Genomic DNA, 15356 nt, shown 5'->3' with positions numbered 1-15356 from the left:
AAGCAAATAGTGCCATATGTAGTTTATTAGACTATAAAATTACTGAGAAATAGACTGGCAAGTGATCCATGAAATAGTGCCATATGTTTTCACATTAATACACTTCTATTTCAAATTTATTCAGGCCGATCATCATCACCAGTTAAACTGATTATTAGACTAGAAGTTGAATGAGAAATAGACTGAAATAGTGAAATGTATTGTTTATTAGACTAGAAAAGGAATGAGAAATAGTCTGGTAAGTGACCAAGGAAATAGTACTTTTTGTAGCTTATTAGACTAAAAGTTTGAATAAGAAATAAACTGGCAAGTGATCAAGGAAATAGTGCCATATGTAGTTTATTAGACTATAAAAATGAATGAGAAATAGACTGGCAAGTGATCCATGAAATAGTGCCATATGTTTTCACATTAATACACTTCTATTTCAAATTTATTCAGGCCGATCATCATCACCAGTTAAACTGATTATTAGACTAGAAGTTGAATGAGAAATAGACTGAAATAGTGAAATGTATTGTTTATTAGACTAGAAAAGGAATGAGAAATAGACTGGTAAGTGACCAAGGATATAGTACTTTTTGTAGTTTATTAGACTAAAAGTTTTGAATGAGAAATAGACTGGCAAGTGATCAAGGAAATAGTGCCTTATGTAGTTTATTAGACTAGAAAATTAATGAGAAATAGACTGGCAAGTGATCCATGAAATAGTGCCATATGTAGTTCATTAGACTATGAGTGGAATGAGAAATAGACTGGTCAGTGACCAAGGAAATAGTCCCATTTGAAGTTGTTTGGACTAAAAGTGGAATGAGAAATAGACTGCAAAGTGTGCACTCTTGTTTTATAAAACGTATTTTACAATACATTATGGATAAATTGGAATTAGGAAGATTTCAAATAAAGTAACTGTTAAGTGACAAATGAAATAGCCCCATGTGTAGTTCATTAGACTAGAAGTGATTTGAGAAATAGACTGACAATAAAAAATATTGCTATTTAATATACTGCAAGACTTGCAACATTTGTGGTGCAAATGAACCAAAATCCAACATTTTTTCTATGCATATTTCTACAGTATTATGGGATAAAACTTGGATGGATTCCAAAATGGATTCCTTTGAGTGCCCTGAGTACAGTACAACTGTTTTCTCTAGGCCTCATAAAAAAAATTTTCTTCCGACTTCCACCCCCCTCGAGCTGCCTTCTCTAGCCGGGGAGGGTGCACCCTGGCCGGCATGGATGAGTAGGTGCGAGGGGGGTGGATGGTACTATTCTCTTGCTAATATCTCCACGAAGCGGTGGACCCCGGGGCTGAAATTACCTACCGTATGCGACCACCCTCGAGTTCCTGGGTGGTCCGGTTCCTGAGTTATAATGGTTCAAATCCCACATTTTGGGGGGCCGTAACTCGGACGCCCGGGGTCATAGGAACATGGGGCTGGTGTCGTCGGATAGAGCTCCCAAAGGTCTAATTTTGACCAGAGTTTGGTGTTGTTTCCCTTCTTTCCGAGTGAGTTATGGCCGGTCAAATTTTGGGACTTTTTGCATTTGCGGGTCCATATCTCTAGCCCCCGGGGGTCTATCGACTTGGGGGAGGTGGCTTCAGAGAGGGCCCTTCGAGGGCTATCAAGTCACCAAGTTTCAAGTCGCTAGGTCTCTTCCTTCCATTTGACTATCAAAAATGTGGGGGGCCATAACTCCGCCCCCGGGGTGTTATGGATGGGGGGGGGCAGCGGTGTTCGGTAGGCCTTCTGGAGTTCTTACTCTGACCCGAGTTTGGTGCAGTTTGGCCCCGTTTTGGCGGAGTTACAGCTTGGCAAAGTCTGTGACATTTTGGTTAACATTCACCACATGTGGTGAAATTAACCAAAATCCAACATTTTTTCTATGCATATTTCTGCAGTATAATGGGATAAAACTTACAAAAATGGATTCCTCTGAGTGCCCTGAGTACAGTACAAGTGTTTTCTCTAGGCTTCATAAAAAAAAATTTCTTCCGACTTCCACCCCCCTCGAGCTGCCTTTTCTAGCCAGGGAGGGTGCACCCTGGCCGGCATGGATGAGTTGGTATGAGGGGGGTGGATGGTACTATTTTTTTGCTAATATCTCCGCGAAGCGGTGGACCCCGAGGCTAAAATTCGGGGGATCCCTAGAAGATCGAGGGGCCTACCGTATGCGACCACCCTCGAGTTCCTGGGTATTCCGGTTCCTGAGTTATAACGGTTCAAATTCCACATTTTGTGGGGCCGTAACTCGGATCCCCGGGGTCATAGGAACATGGGGCTGGTGTAGTCGGATAGAGCTCCCAAAGGTCTAATTTTGACCTGAGTTTGGTGTTTTTTCCTCTCTTTTTGGGTGAGTTATTGCATTTGCGGGCCCGTATCTCTGGCCCCCGGGGGTCTATCGACTTCGGGGAGGTGGCTTCAGAGAGGGCCCTTTGAGGGCTATCAAGTCACCGAGTTTCAAGTTGCTAGGTCTCTTCCTTCCATTTGACTATCAAAAATGTGTGGGGCAATAACTCCGCCCCCCGGGGTGTTATGGATGGGGGGGCATCGGTGTTCGGTAGGCCTTCTGGAGGTCTTACTCTGACCCGAGTTTGGTGCAGTTTGGCCCCGTTTTGGCGGAGTTACAGCTTGGCAAAATCTGTGACATTTTGGTTAACATTCACCACAATTTTGGATATGTCCGCAAATGTTCCGAATGTGATCTGTGGTCATTCCGTGAATATAATGGTCAAATGGACAAATAGTGGGTTCGTGGGACCCAGGGTGGGGGTCCGCAAGTGGTCCGCTGATGATCCGCAGTCATTGTGTGAACATAATGGTCAAATGGACAAATAGTGGGTTCGTGGGACCCAGGGTGGGGGTCCGCAAGTGGTCCGCAGATGATCCGCAGTCATTGTGTGAATATAATGGTCAAATGGACAAATACGGGGTTCGTGGGACCCAGGGTGGGGGTCCGCAAGGGGTCTGCAGATGATCCGCAGTCATTGTGTGAATATAATGGTCAAATGGACAAATAATGGGTTCGTGGGACCCGGGATGGGGGTCCGATGGGGGTCCGCATCGGTTCCGTGGTCATTCTGTAACTTTAAAGGTCAAATGGACAAATATAGGTTTCGTGGGCAAAAAAATCGTACACCCCCCATTCGGGTAAATGCCACTGTTTTAAACCTGAGGTGTACTGCTCCGTGCGCCACCCTGTGGAGAAGTGCTGAATGGCATGTAGGGGCCTCAAATTTGGGTGGGCTTCCGCGGGGCCCCTCGGGGGTCCTGATCCTCCTGCGCCGGTCAGGGGTCTCCCGTGGGCCGGCAGACATCGACGCCGCGTCCGTCAAAAATTTTTTGGGGTCAGCGCGCAGGTCCCCTTAACCCACGTACACGAGCCCTCAAACTTATACCTGAATGGACGCTCCAAAAAAAAAAGGACTTTCTGGAGAAGTCAAGACGTGACATCCCTAGGAGCTTGCCATTCACCTCTTTAAAACAAAAGCGCACGCTGTGGTGCCTCCGCACGCCGGCACGGGCAGCCGACATGATGGAGGCACCAACAGCCTAGAAACTTAAAACAACAATAAATACAATAATAAATAACCAAATAAATAATTAAAAGACCTTACCTTAAAACGTGTTGGAGCCCGAAGCAGCAGAGTTCAATGTACCTCTCGAAGTTGTGTGACTCAAGATATAAAAAGATCTCGAGTCAGGAAACCTCCAAGAGGCGATCGCAGTCTAAACCGTCTGACAAGGTACGTGATCTTAGCCAAAAGGCCGAGAAGCGATGCCGCTAAGACGCAGCGGGCAGGAAGCCGGACACGGCGATGCCCATCTCGGCTTTGGTAAGTCTGGGGGACCTAAAAACGCTGGGGGATGGTAGTACCCTCCCCTGTCTGCAACGTCACCGGGACTCGTCACGCTTGGCCTGACGCTGGCACTGCAGTGACGGAAAGTACGGCATCGCTCGTAACTCCCAAACGGTTCGTCGCAGAGCAACGTGCCTTATGTAATGGGAATCCTTGGCTCGAGCCGAACCAGACGCAGGTCTCAGATTGGCTCGTCGCTCTGACAAAATTTTCGGGTATTTGGGATTTTGTCGAAAACCTTCTTTTGCAACCTAGCGCCAGGTATTTGGCCCAGTCCCACCCAAAGCAGCACAGAAAGCTTCTCTGGAGTCTGCCTGCCAATAATCATCCCAAAAAAGTGGAAATTTCCATTCACCTTGGCGAGGGGACCTCAAAACGTGCTAACGTGGCGTGTCCGAGATGGCTCGAATGGCTATAACTCCAGGAAGGAATGAGATCCCTTCACCCAAATCGGCACACCTGTGCAGGGGCTCAGTCAGAAGCAAGGTGAAAAAGGGCGCTGCGACAGGCCACTCGGTGGCGCTGTAAGCGACAACAAAATTAATACCAATTGAAAAAGGACAACCAAACAACATGGAGACAGCTACAGCTAGGCTGCAGTCAGTCCAATCGACTTTCAAAGTAAGGTCTGTGCTATATTCGAACTGAACCACCCACCAGGGTCCGATTTTTCAAGAGTGTAACTGACTTTGTTTCACAGGCGCACAACACATACCTCGCATGTGACAGAACTCCCCATTCTGAAACGCAAAAAAAAAAAAAAAACCTGGAAAAAACCTCTTCTGCTTTGTTTCACCAAGAATTTCAGGGGAGAGCGCGAACGCAGTCCCCCACTACCATAAATTATGCAGTCGAGATTCCCGCATTTGGGGAATTCGCAGGGGTCAGCATGGCCGGAGTGCAATGGGCAAGCCTCGCCCTGGGTGAACCGCCTTCTTGATCATGGTGTCTCCCCTGCCAGGTAAGTATGAAGGCCCAGGCGGTCAGCCAGAGGTATGATTTGCGTCTCTACCGTCCACACCAACGGTTAGCCCCCCTCCAGGAAAGGAAGGATGGGTGCCTTCCGTTACTGGCCTGGAAACTGCCAAGCTCATGGGCCGGGGCTTCCCAACGCCGGTTTTAGATGACTCTCTTTAACCAAACACACCTGATTCGGTGCATCACCTCGTCTGTGAAAGACCTCAGGTGGGTGCATCGTTCGTGGAAGAGTCCAAGACCCCAGGAGGGCGCATCAGGAAAAAAGTTCGCAATACACCACTGCATGACAGATCTCATTCCTTGTTGCAAATACAGTTGCTATTTAATGAAAAGTGAGATACGCACCACATGTGGTGCACATGTGTGCCAAAATTCAACGCTCATTTTTATGCAAATTCTACAGTATTATGGGATAAAACTTACAAAAATGGATTCCTCTGAGTGCCCTGAGTACAGTACAACTGTTTTCTCTAGGCCTCATAAAAAAATTTCTTCCGACTTCCACCCCCCTCGAGCTGCCTTTTCTAGCCAGGGAGCGTGCACCCTGGCCGGCATGGATGAGTAGGTACGAGGGGGGTGGATGGTACTATTTTTTTGCTAAATTCGGGGGATCCCTAGGGGTCGAGGGGCCTACCGTATGCGACCATCCTCGAGTTCCTGGGTGGTCCAGTTCCTGAGTTATAACGGTTCAAATTCCACATTTTGGGGGGCCGTAACTCGGACCCCCAGTGTCATAGGGGCATGGGGCTAGTGTCGTCGGATAGAGCTCCCAAAGGTCTAATTTTGACCAGAGTTTGGTGTTTTTTCCCCTCTCTTTGGGTGAGTTATGGCCGGTCAAATTTTGGGACTTTTTGCATTTGCGGGCCCGTATCTCTGGCCCCCGGGGTCTATCGACTTGTGGGAGGTGGGTTCAGAGAGGGCCCTTTGAGGGCTATCAAGTCACCGAGTTTCAAGTCGCTAGGTCTCTTCCTTCCATTTGACTATCAAAAATGTGGGGGGCCATAAATTCGCCCCCCGGGGTGTTATGGATGGGGGGACAGCGGTGTTCGGTAGGCCTTCTGGAGGTCTTACTCCGTCCTGAGTTTGGTGCAGTTTGGCCCCGTTTTGGCCGTTTTGACCCCCGGGGTCATAGGGACATGGGGCTAGTGTCGTCGGATAGACGGCCCCCTGGTCTGACATTTTTCTATGCATATTTCTACAGTATAATGGGATAAAACTTACTAAAATGGATTCCCTGAGTGCCCTGAGTACAGTACAAGTGTTTTCTCTAGGCCTCATAAAAAAATTTTTCTTCCGACTTCCACCCCCCTCAAGCTGCCTTCTCTAGCCGGGGAGGGTGCACCCTGGCCGGCATGGATGAGTAGGTGCGAGGGGGGTGGATGTCATTAGTCATTAGACTAGAAAATGAATGGGAAATAGACTGGTAAGGGACCAAGGTAATTTACAGTTTATTAGACTAAAAGTGGAATGACAAATAGACTGGTAAGTGACCAAGAAAATAGTTCCATTTGTAGTTTCTTAGACTAGAGGTGGTATGAAAAATAGACTGGTAACTGAATCAAGGAAATAGTCATATTTGTAGTTTATCAGACTAGAAAATGAATGAGAAATAGACTGGTAGGTGACCAAGGAAATAGTACTATTTGTAGTTTATTAGACTAGAAGTTGAATGAGAAATAGACTGGTAAGTGATCCAAGGGAATAGTCCCATTTGTAGTTTATTAGACTAGAAAAAGAATGGAAAATAGACTGGTGAGTGAATCAAAGGAATAGTCAAATTTGTAGTTTATTAAACTAGAAGTGTAATGAGAAATAGACTGCAAATTGTGCTCTCTAATGTATTAGACTCAAAGTTGTATTTACAGACTACAAATGGGACCTAAAAAGTTATATAAGTAACCAATGCTTGGGCAGTGTCCCTTGCATTCATCCTTTTGCTATTCATCCTTTAGTGTTTTAACAAAAGTAGATATGGCTTTGGACGACTGTCCCTTGTGCTTTCGTGGCTATAATCAGCTAAGCCAACACCTTCGTGTCTTTCACAAGGTGCGGAATGTGAAGGAGCGCAAGCTTCTCCTATCCATTGCTTCTGGGAGAGCTTCTCACGGCGGTACCGGCAGCTGAGGAAGCGGTCAAATCCCACCCCCTCTAGGCAGGTTGCACGGGCAACACATAGTCTGCTATCGGCCCTCAACAGCCCTGGGGAGGAGGAGTGCTCAGAGTCGCAGGTTGACAGACTAGATGAAGAGCCAGCCACCAGGCCTGAGGCAGAGCCAGCCACAGGACCCGAGGAGGAGGTCGCCGGGCCTTCAAAGAAGGCCCACTCCTCCGATGCACCATACCCCTTTCCGGACCACGTGCCAGCCCTAAGTGAGTATGACACTTGTCACTTTGATAACACCATACAATAACTTTCATTAATAAATCTCCTATTTGTAGATTATTAGACTAGAAGTTACCTGAGAAATAGACTGGTAAGTGAACCAAGGAAATAATCTCATTTGTTGTTCATTAGACTAGAAGTTGAATTAGAAATAGACTGGTAAGTGAACCAAGGAAATAGCCCCATTTATAGTTTGTTAGACTACAAGAGAAATGAGAAATAGACTGATAAGTGACGAAGGAAATAGTACCATTTGTAGTTTATTAGACTAGAAAATTATAGTAATATAATTATACATATACACACACATATTATGTATGTATATATATATATATATATATATATATATATATATATGTATAATATAGTTTATTATATATTTAATTTAATTTAATTTAATATAATAATAATAATGTTTGTTAGTGTTTACCTCTATGTTATCGACCTGACTCACCTGGTCCTTCTCTTGTGCTTTCTTTTTGCAGATCAGCTCATTGAGGAGTCCAGGGCCCACTGGGAGGGCATCAACCCCACTCCGAAATTAATAAATAATGTGTCCTCAAAGATTTTTAGAATAAAATTTTTTATTTCATATATGTCAGCTGGCCAGACCAATCTGGCCAGCTTGATGTTTTTGGACAACAGGGCAAAGGTCCGGTCCTGGCTGTCTTTTTTAAGGAAATGCAACATTACAGAGCCAACTGTGTACCATTACCTAAAAAATGTGGCACAGTTCCTCAAATATCTTAATGAGACCCAGCCGCCCACATGCCGGCTCTCCCGTGTGGCTTTCATTGGGATTAGGAGGGAAATCCAGAACTTGACCCGCCCAGTAAAGCGCAGCGTGGCAGTCCACGAGCTGGCTGTAAAACAAGCCAAGGAGGCCCGCCTGATCCCTAAAGCCACACTGCGAGCTTGCCGGGACTCTGCCAAAAAAATTATTCCTGAGATTCTGGGTAAGTTTTTGAATCCTTTCTCCTCTCATTATTTGGCGATCAATGTGATCCTTTATGCTTCTCTTTTTTTCTGTGAAGATCGTCTGAAGACTAGTCCTGAGAAAAAGGACCAATGGTCTTTTTATGGACACCTCACCACTTACTGGGCCAGCATTTATGGTCACCGTGGAGGGGTGTTCCAAAATTTAACAATTAAAGAGGTGGAGAATGCCGTGCGACATCTACAGATGGCCACTTTGTCATTAATGTGAGTGGTTCTCTCTCTCTCTGTCTCTCGTTGTCCACATGGTTTTCTTTAAAATAAAACTCAGCTTATGCCACTTCTCACTGTTTCTAAAGATATCAGCCCACAAGACCAACCAGGCCTTTGGTGCAGCCCAGCTGGCCCTGGACCAGGAGGAGTATGGGTGGCTTGAGGAATTCCTTTCACCCCGGTCCAACTTGGTAGGGGGACGAGTTGCAAACTACTTCTTCTTTACCTCAAAGGCCAGCTCCTGCAAAAACTTGAACAAGTATTTTCAGGATGCGTGGGCGAGCATGGGGTTACCAGGCACACCCACATTTACTGATGTGAGGACTGCCATCGCCACCCATGTAAGCATTCCTGTACTTGTCCCGGCTTTATGAGTTTCTGGTGTGTTTTTTTCTAACTCTTTGCCTATGCTGTTCTCTCTCCAAAAAGGCAAAGAACACTCACTGCCCGGAAGATAGGCACAAAGTGGCACAGTTCATGTGCCACGACACCACCATAGCTGACAGGTTTTATGCCCTCAACCTTAATGCAAAGCAGGCAGCAGAACACCGTCGCCTCTTTGATACAGCTGTGGTGGGTGAGGAAGCTGATAGTCCAAGGCAGCAAGGTGCCAAGAGAAGAAAGACGACAAAACCCCACAAGATGCCAGCTGAGGAAAAGTCCTCATCCACCAGCCCAACGCTCTCCGACAGCCCTCCCGATGCTGAAGAAGGCCAGAAGTCTGGGAAATCTGCTTCAGTAAGTACAATTTCCCATGGATTGGTTTAACTGTTTGTGACAAGTAGACATGTTCACTAACACTTTGCCTTTCTTATTATTTCTATAAGGAAAGAAGCACATTAATGAAGATGGTCCTCAGACGCAGACTGATGGTGAAGAACTCCCTACTTAAATCACCACAGGAAATAGCGTCTAAAAAGCTGGTGCAGCAAGTAAAAAAGAGACTGGAGAAATTTAAAAAAAAATCCCCGTAAATAATTTATGTAGCTATTTAAATTGTTTGTTTTGATATTTTTTATGATAATTGTTCTACTCCTTTTATTTCTACGATAAAAAAGTAAGGTTATCTTTTTATTTGTTTTGATAGCCTGTTCCATTTTTCTTTTTTCTTTTTTTGTAAATAGTTATAGTTAAGGTTAATGTCAGTTTGCTCTGAATCTTTCTGAACATGTTTATTTATTTATTTTATTTTTCTTATATAATGCATGTTTCCTATTATACTTTTTATATATTGTGTTTTTTTGTACAGAACTTTGAGGCATTTTTGATTTTGACTTTACAATGTCTGCAAAACAAAAAGTTCAATAAATATTTGAAATTGAATTAAGGTGTCATTACAAACACACACATTCACACACACACACACACACACACACACACACACACACACACACACACACACACACACACACACACACACACACACAAATATATATTACATGTAATAAAAATAATTTAAACATATTTATATATTGTGTGTGTAAATAAAAAAGTATATGTTATAAATACATAATAAATATATAGTATTTCTATACATAAAATGTTTAATAAAAACATATTTTACTATATTTTGAATAACTTGAAATTAGGATGTTTTCACATAAATACACTTCTATTTCAAATGTATTCTGGCCGATCATCATAACCAGTTAAACTGATTATTAGACTAGAAGTTGAATGAGAAATAGACTGAAATAGTGAAATGTATTGTTTATTAGACTAGAAAAGGAATGAGAAATAGACGGGTAAGTGACCAAGGAAATAGTACTTTTTGTAGTTTATTAGACTAAAAGTTTTAAATAAGAAATAGACTGGCAAGGGATCATGGAAATAGTGCCATATGTAGTTTATTAGACTATAAAATTAATGAGAAATAGACTGGCAAGTGATCCATGAAAAAGTGCCATATGTTTTCACATTAATACACTTCTATTTCAAATTTATTCAGGCCGATCATCATCACCAGTTAAACTGATTATTAGACTAGAAGTTGAATGAGAAATTGACTGAAATAGTGAAATGTATTGTTTATTAGACAAGAAAAGGAATGAGAAATAGATTGGTAAGTGACCAAGGAAACAGTACTTTTTGTAGCTTATTAGACTAAAAGTTTTGAATAAGAAATAGACTGGCAAGTGATCAAGGAAATAGTGCCATATGTAGTTTATTAGACTATGAAATGAATGAGAAATAGACTGGCAAGTGATCCATGAAATAGTGCCATATGTTTTCACATTAATAAACTTCCATTTCAAATGTATTCAGGCCGATTATCACCAGTTAAACTAATTATTAGACTTGAAATTGAATGAGAAATAGACTTAAATAGTCAAATTTGTTGTTTATTAGACTAGAAAAGGAATGAGAAATAGACTGGTAAGTGACCAAGGAAATAGTACTTTTTGTAGTTTATTAGACTAAAAGTTTTGAATGAGAAATAGACTGGCAAGGGATCAAGGAAATAGTGCCATATGTAGTTTATTAGACTAGAAAATGAATGAGAAGTAGACTGGCAAGTGATCCATGAAATAGTGCCATATGTAGTTCATTAGACTATGAGTGGAATGAGAAATAGACTGGTCAGTGACCAAGGAAATAGTCCCATTTGAAGTTGTTTGGACTAAAAGTGGAATGAGAAATAGACTGCAAAGTGTGCACTCTTGTTTTATAAAACGTATTTTACAATAAATTATGGATAAATTGGAATTAGGAAGATTTCAAATAAAGAAACTGTTAAGTGACAAATGAAATAGCTCCGTGTGTAGTTCATTAGACTAGAAGTGATTTGAGAAATAGACTGACAATAAAAAATATTGCTATTTAATTTACTGCAAGACTTGCAACATTTGTGGTTCAAATTAACCAAAATTCAACATTTTTTCTATGCATATTTCTACAGTATTATGGGATAAAACTTACAAAAATGGATTCCTCCGAGTGCCCTGAGTACAGTACAACTATTTTCTCTAGGCCTCATAAAAAAAATTTTCTTCGGACTTCCACCCCCCTCGAGCTGCCTTCTCTAGCCGGGGAGGGTGCACCCTGGCCGGCATGGATGAGTAGGTGCGAGGGGGGTGGATGGTACTATTTTTTTGCTAATATCTCCGCGAAGCGGTTTGCCCCGGGGCTGAAATTACCTACCGTATGCGACCACCCTCGAGTTCCTGGGTGGTCCGGTTCCTGAGTTATAACGGTTCAAATCCCACATTTTGGGGGGCCGTAACTCGGACGCCCGGGGTCATAGGGACATGGGGCTGGTGTCGTCGGATAGAGCTCCCAAAGGTCTAATTTTGACCAGAGTTTGGTGTTGTTTCCCTTCTTTCCGAGTGAGTTATGGCAGGTCAAATTTTGGGACTTTTTGCATTTGCGGGTCCATATCTCTGGCCCCCGGGGGTCTATCGACTTGGGGGAGGTGGCTTCAGAGAGGGCCCTTCGAGGGCTATGAAGTCACCAAGTTTCAAGTCGCTAGGTCTCTTCCTTCCATTTGACTATCAAAAATGTGGGGGGCCATAACTCCGCCCCCGGGGTGTTATGGATGGGGGGGGCAGCGGTGTTCGGTAGGCCTTCTGGAGTTCTTACTCTGACCCGAGTTTGGTGCAGTTTGGCCCCGTTTTGGCGGAGTTACAGCTTGGCAAAGTCTGTGACAGTTTGGTGAACATGCACCACATGTGGTGAAGTTAACCAAAATCCAACATTTTTATATGCATATTTCTACAGTATTATGGGATAAAACTTACAAAAATTGATTCCTCTGAGTGCCCTGGGTACAGTACAAGTGTTTTCTCTAGACCTCATAAAAAATTTTTTCTTCCGACTTCCACCCCCCTCGAGCTGCCTTCTCTAGCCGGGGAGGGTGCACCCTGTCCGGCATGGATGAGTAGGTGCGAGGGGGGTGGATGGTACTATTTTTTTGCTAATTTCTCCGCGATGCGGCAGACCCCGGGGCTGAAATTCGGGGGATCCCTAGAGGGTCGAGGGGCCTACCGTATGCGACCACCCTCGAGTTCCTGGGTGGTCCGGTTCCTGAGTTATAACGGTTCAAATCCCACATTTTGGGGGGCCGTAACTCGGACCCCCGGGGTCATAGGAACAAGGGGCTGGTGTCGTCGGATAGGGGTCCCCAACGTCTAATATTGACCAGAGTTTGGTGTTTTTTCCCCTCTCTTTGGGTGAGTTATGGCCGGTCAAATTTTGGGACTTTTTGCATTTGCGGGCCCGTATCTCTGGCCCCTGGGGGTCTATCGACTTGGGGGAGGTGGCTTCAGAGAGGGCCCTTTGAGGGCTATCACGTCATTGAGTTTCAAGTCGCTAGGTCTCTTCCTTCCATTTGACTATCAAAAATGTGGGGGGCCATAACTCCGCCCCCCCGGGGTGTTATGGATGGGGGGGCAGCGGTGTTCGGTACGCCTTCTGGAGGTCTTACTCTGACCCGAGTTTGGTGCAGTTTGGCCCCGTTTTGGCCGTTTTGACCCCCGGGGTCATAGGGACATGGGGCTAGTGTCGTCGGATAGACGGCCCCCTGGTCTGACTTTTTTCTATGCATATTTCTACAGTATAATGGGATAAAACTTACAAAAATGGATTCCTCTGAGTGTCCTGAGTACAGTACAACTGTTTTCTCTAGACCTCATATTAAAATCTTTCTTCCGACTTCCAACCCCCTCAAGCTGCCTTCTCTAGACGGGGAGGGTGCACCCTGGCGGCATGGATGAGTAGGTGCTAGGGGGGTGGATGGTACTATTTCTTTGCTAATTTCTCCGCGATGCGGTGGACCCCGGGGCTGAAATTCGGGTGATCCCTAGAGGGTTGAGGGGCCTACCGTATGCGACCACCCTCGAGTTCCTGGGTGGTCCGGTTCCTGAGTTATAACGGTTCAAATCCCACATTTTGCGGGGCCGTAACTCGGACCCCCGGGGTCATAGGGACATTGGGCTGGTGTCGTCGGATAGAGGGCCCCCTGGTCTGACTTTGACCCGATTTTGGTGCAGTTTGGCACCGTTTTGGCGGAGTTACAGCTTGGCAAAGTGTGTGACATTTTGGTTAACATGCACCACATGTGGTGAAATTAACCAAACATTTTTTCTATGCATATTTCTTCAATATTATGGGATAAAACTTACAAAAATGGATTCCTCTGAGTGCCCTGAGTACAGTACAAGTGTTTTCTCTAGGCCTCATAATAAAATTTTTCTTCCGTCTTCCACCCCCCTCGAGCTGCCTTCTCTAGCCGGGGAGGCCGATCATCATCACCAGTTAAACTGATTATTAAACTAGAAGTTGATTGAGAAATAGACTGAAATAGTGAAATGTATTGTTTATTAGACTAGAAAAGGAATGAGAAATAGACTGGTAAGTGACCAAGGAAACAGTACTTTTTGTAGTTTATTAGACTAAAAGTTTTGAATAAGAAATAGACTGGCAAGTGATCAAGGAAATAGTGCCATATGTAGTTTATTAGACTATGAAATGAATGAGAAATAGACTGGCAAGTGATCCATGAAATAGTGCCATATGTTTTCACATTAATACACTTCTATTTCAAATGTATTCAGGCCGATCATCATAACCAGTTAAACTGATTATTAGACTAGAAGTTGAATGAGAAATAGACTGAAATAGTGAAATGTATTGTTTATTAGACTAGAAAAGGAATGAGAAATAGACTGGTAAGTGACCAAGGAAATAGTACTTTTTGTAGTTTATTAGACTAAAAGTTTTGAATAAGAAATAGACTGGCAAGGGATCAAGGAAATAGTGCCATATGTAGTTTATTAGACTATAAAATTAATGAGAATTAGACTGGCAAGTGATCCATGAAATAGTGCCATATGTTTTCACATTAATACACTTCTATTTCAGATTTATTCAGGCCGATCATCATCACCAGTTAAACTGATTATTAGACTAGAAGTTGAATGAGAAATAGACTGAAATAGTGAAATGTATTGTTTATTAGACTAGAAAAGGAATGAGAAATAGACTGGTAAGTGACCAAGGAAATAGTACTTTTTGTAGTTTATTAGACTAAAAGTTTTGAATGAGAAATAGACTGGCAAGTGATCAAGGAAATAGTGCCATATGTAGTTTATTAGACTAGAAAATGAATGAGAAATAGACTGGCAAGTGATCCATGAAATAGTGCCATATGTAGTTCATTAGACTATGAGTGGAATGAGAAATAGACTGGTCAGTGACCAAGGAAATAGTCCCATTTGAAGTTGTTTGGACTAAAAGTGGAATGAGAAATAGACTGCAAAGTGTGCACTCTTGTTTTATAAAACGTATTTTACAATACATTATGGATAAATTGGAATTAGGAAGTTTTCAAATAAAGTAACTGTTAAGTGACAAATGAAATAGCCCCATGTGTAGTTCATTAGACTAGAAGTGATTTGAGAAATAGACTGACAATAAAAAATATTGCTGATTAATATACTGCAAGACTTGCAACATTTCTCTGCAACATTCAACATACTCTGACCCGAGTTTGGTGCAGTTTGGCCCCGTTTTGGTGGAGTTACAGCTTGGCAAAGTCTGTGACATTTTGGTTACCAAATAACCAAAATCCAACATTTTTTCTATGCATATTTCTACAGTATAATGGGATAAAACTTACAAAAATGGATTCCTCTGAGTGCCCTGAGTACAGTACAAGTGTTTTCTCTAGGCCTCATAAAAAAATTTTCTTCCAACTTCCACCCCCCTCGAGCTGCCTTTTCTAGCCAGGGAGGGTGCACCCTGGCCGGCATGGATGAGTAGGTATGAGGGGGGTGGATGGTACTATTTTTTTGCTAATATCTCCGCGAAGCGGTGGACCCCGAGGCTAAAATTCGGGGGATCCCTAGAGGATCGAGGGGCCTACCGTATGCGACCACCCTCGAGTTCCTGGGTGTTCCGGTTCCTGAGTTATAACGGTTCAAA

The 15356-nt window shown here is 43.5% G+C and overlaps 1 non-coding gene across 1 annotated transcript; it reads right to left on the bottom strand.

Moving 5' to 3' along the window:
• Positions 1 to 4670: 4670 nt before the first annotated feature.
• On the bottom strand, positions 4671 to 4834 carry LOC132134665 (U1 spliceosomal RNA). The gene has a single exon (XR_009429719.1). It is a non-coding gene; the product is annotated as a U1 spliceosomal RNA (small nuclear RNA).
• Positions 4835 to 15356: the final 10522 nt, after the last annotated feature.

The sequence above is a fragment of the Carassius carassius genome, unplaced genomic scaffold, assembly GCF_963082965.1.
Source record: "Carassius carassius unplaced genomic scaffold, fCarCar2.1 SCAFFOLD_61, whole genome shotgun sequence".
Lineage (NCBI taxonomy): Eukaryota > Metazoa > Chordata > Actinopteri > Cypriniformes > Cyprinidae > Carassius > Carassius carassius.
Note: the sequence above shows the minus strand (reverse complement) of the source record. Positions and strands in the feature narration are given on the sequence as shown.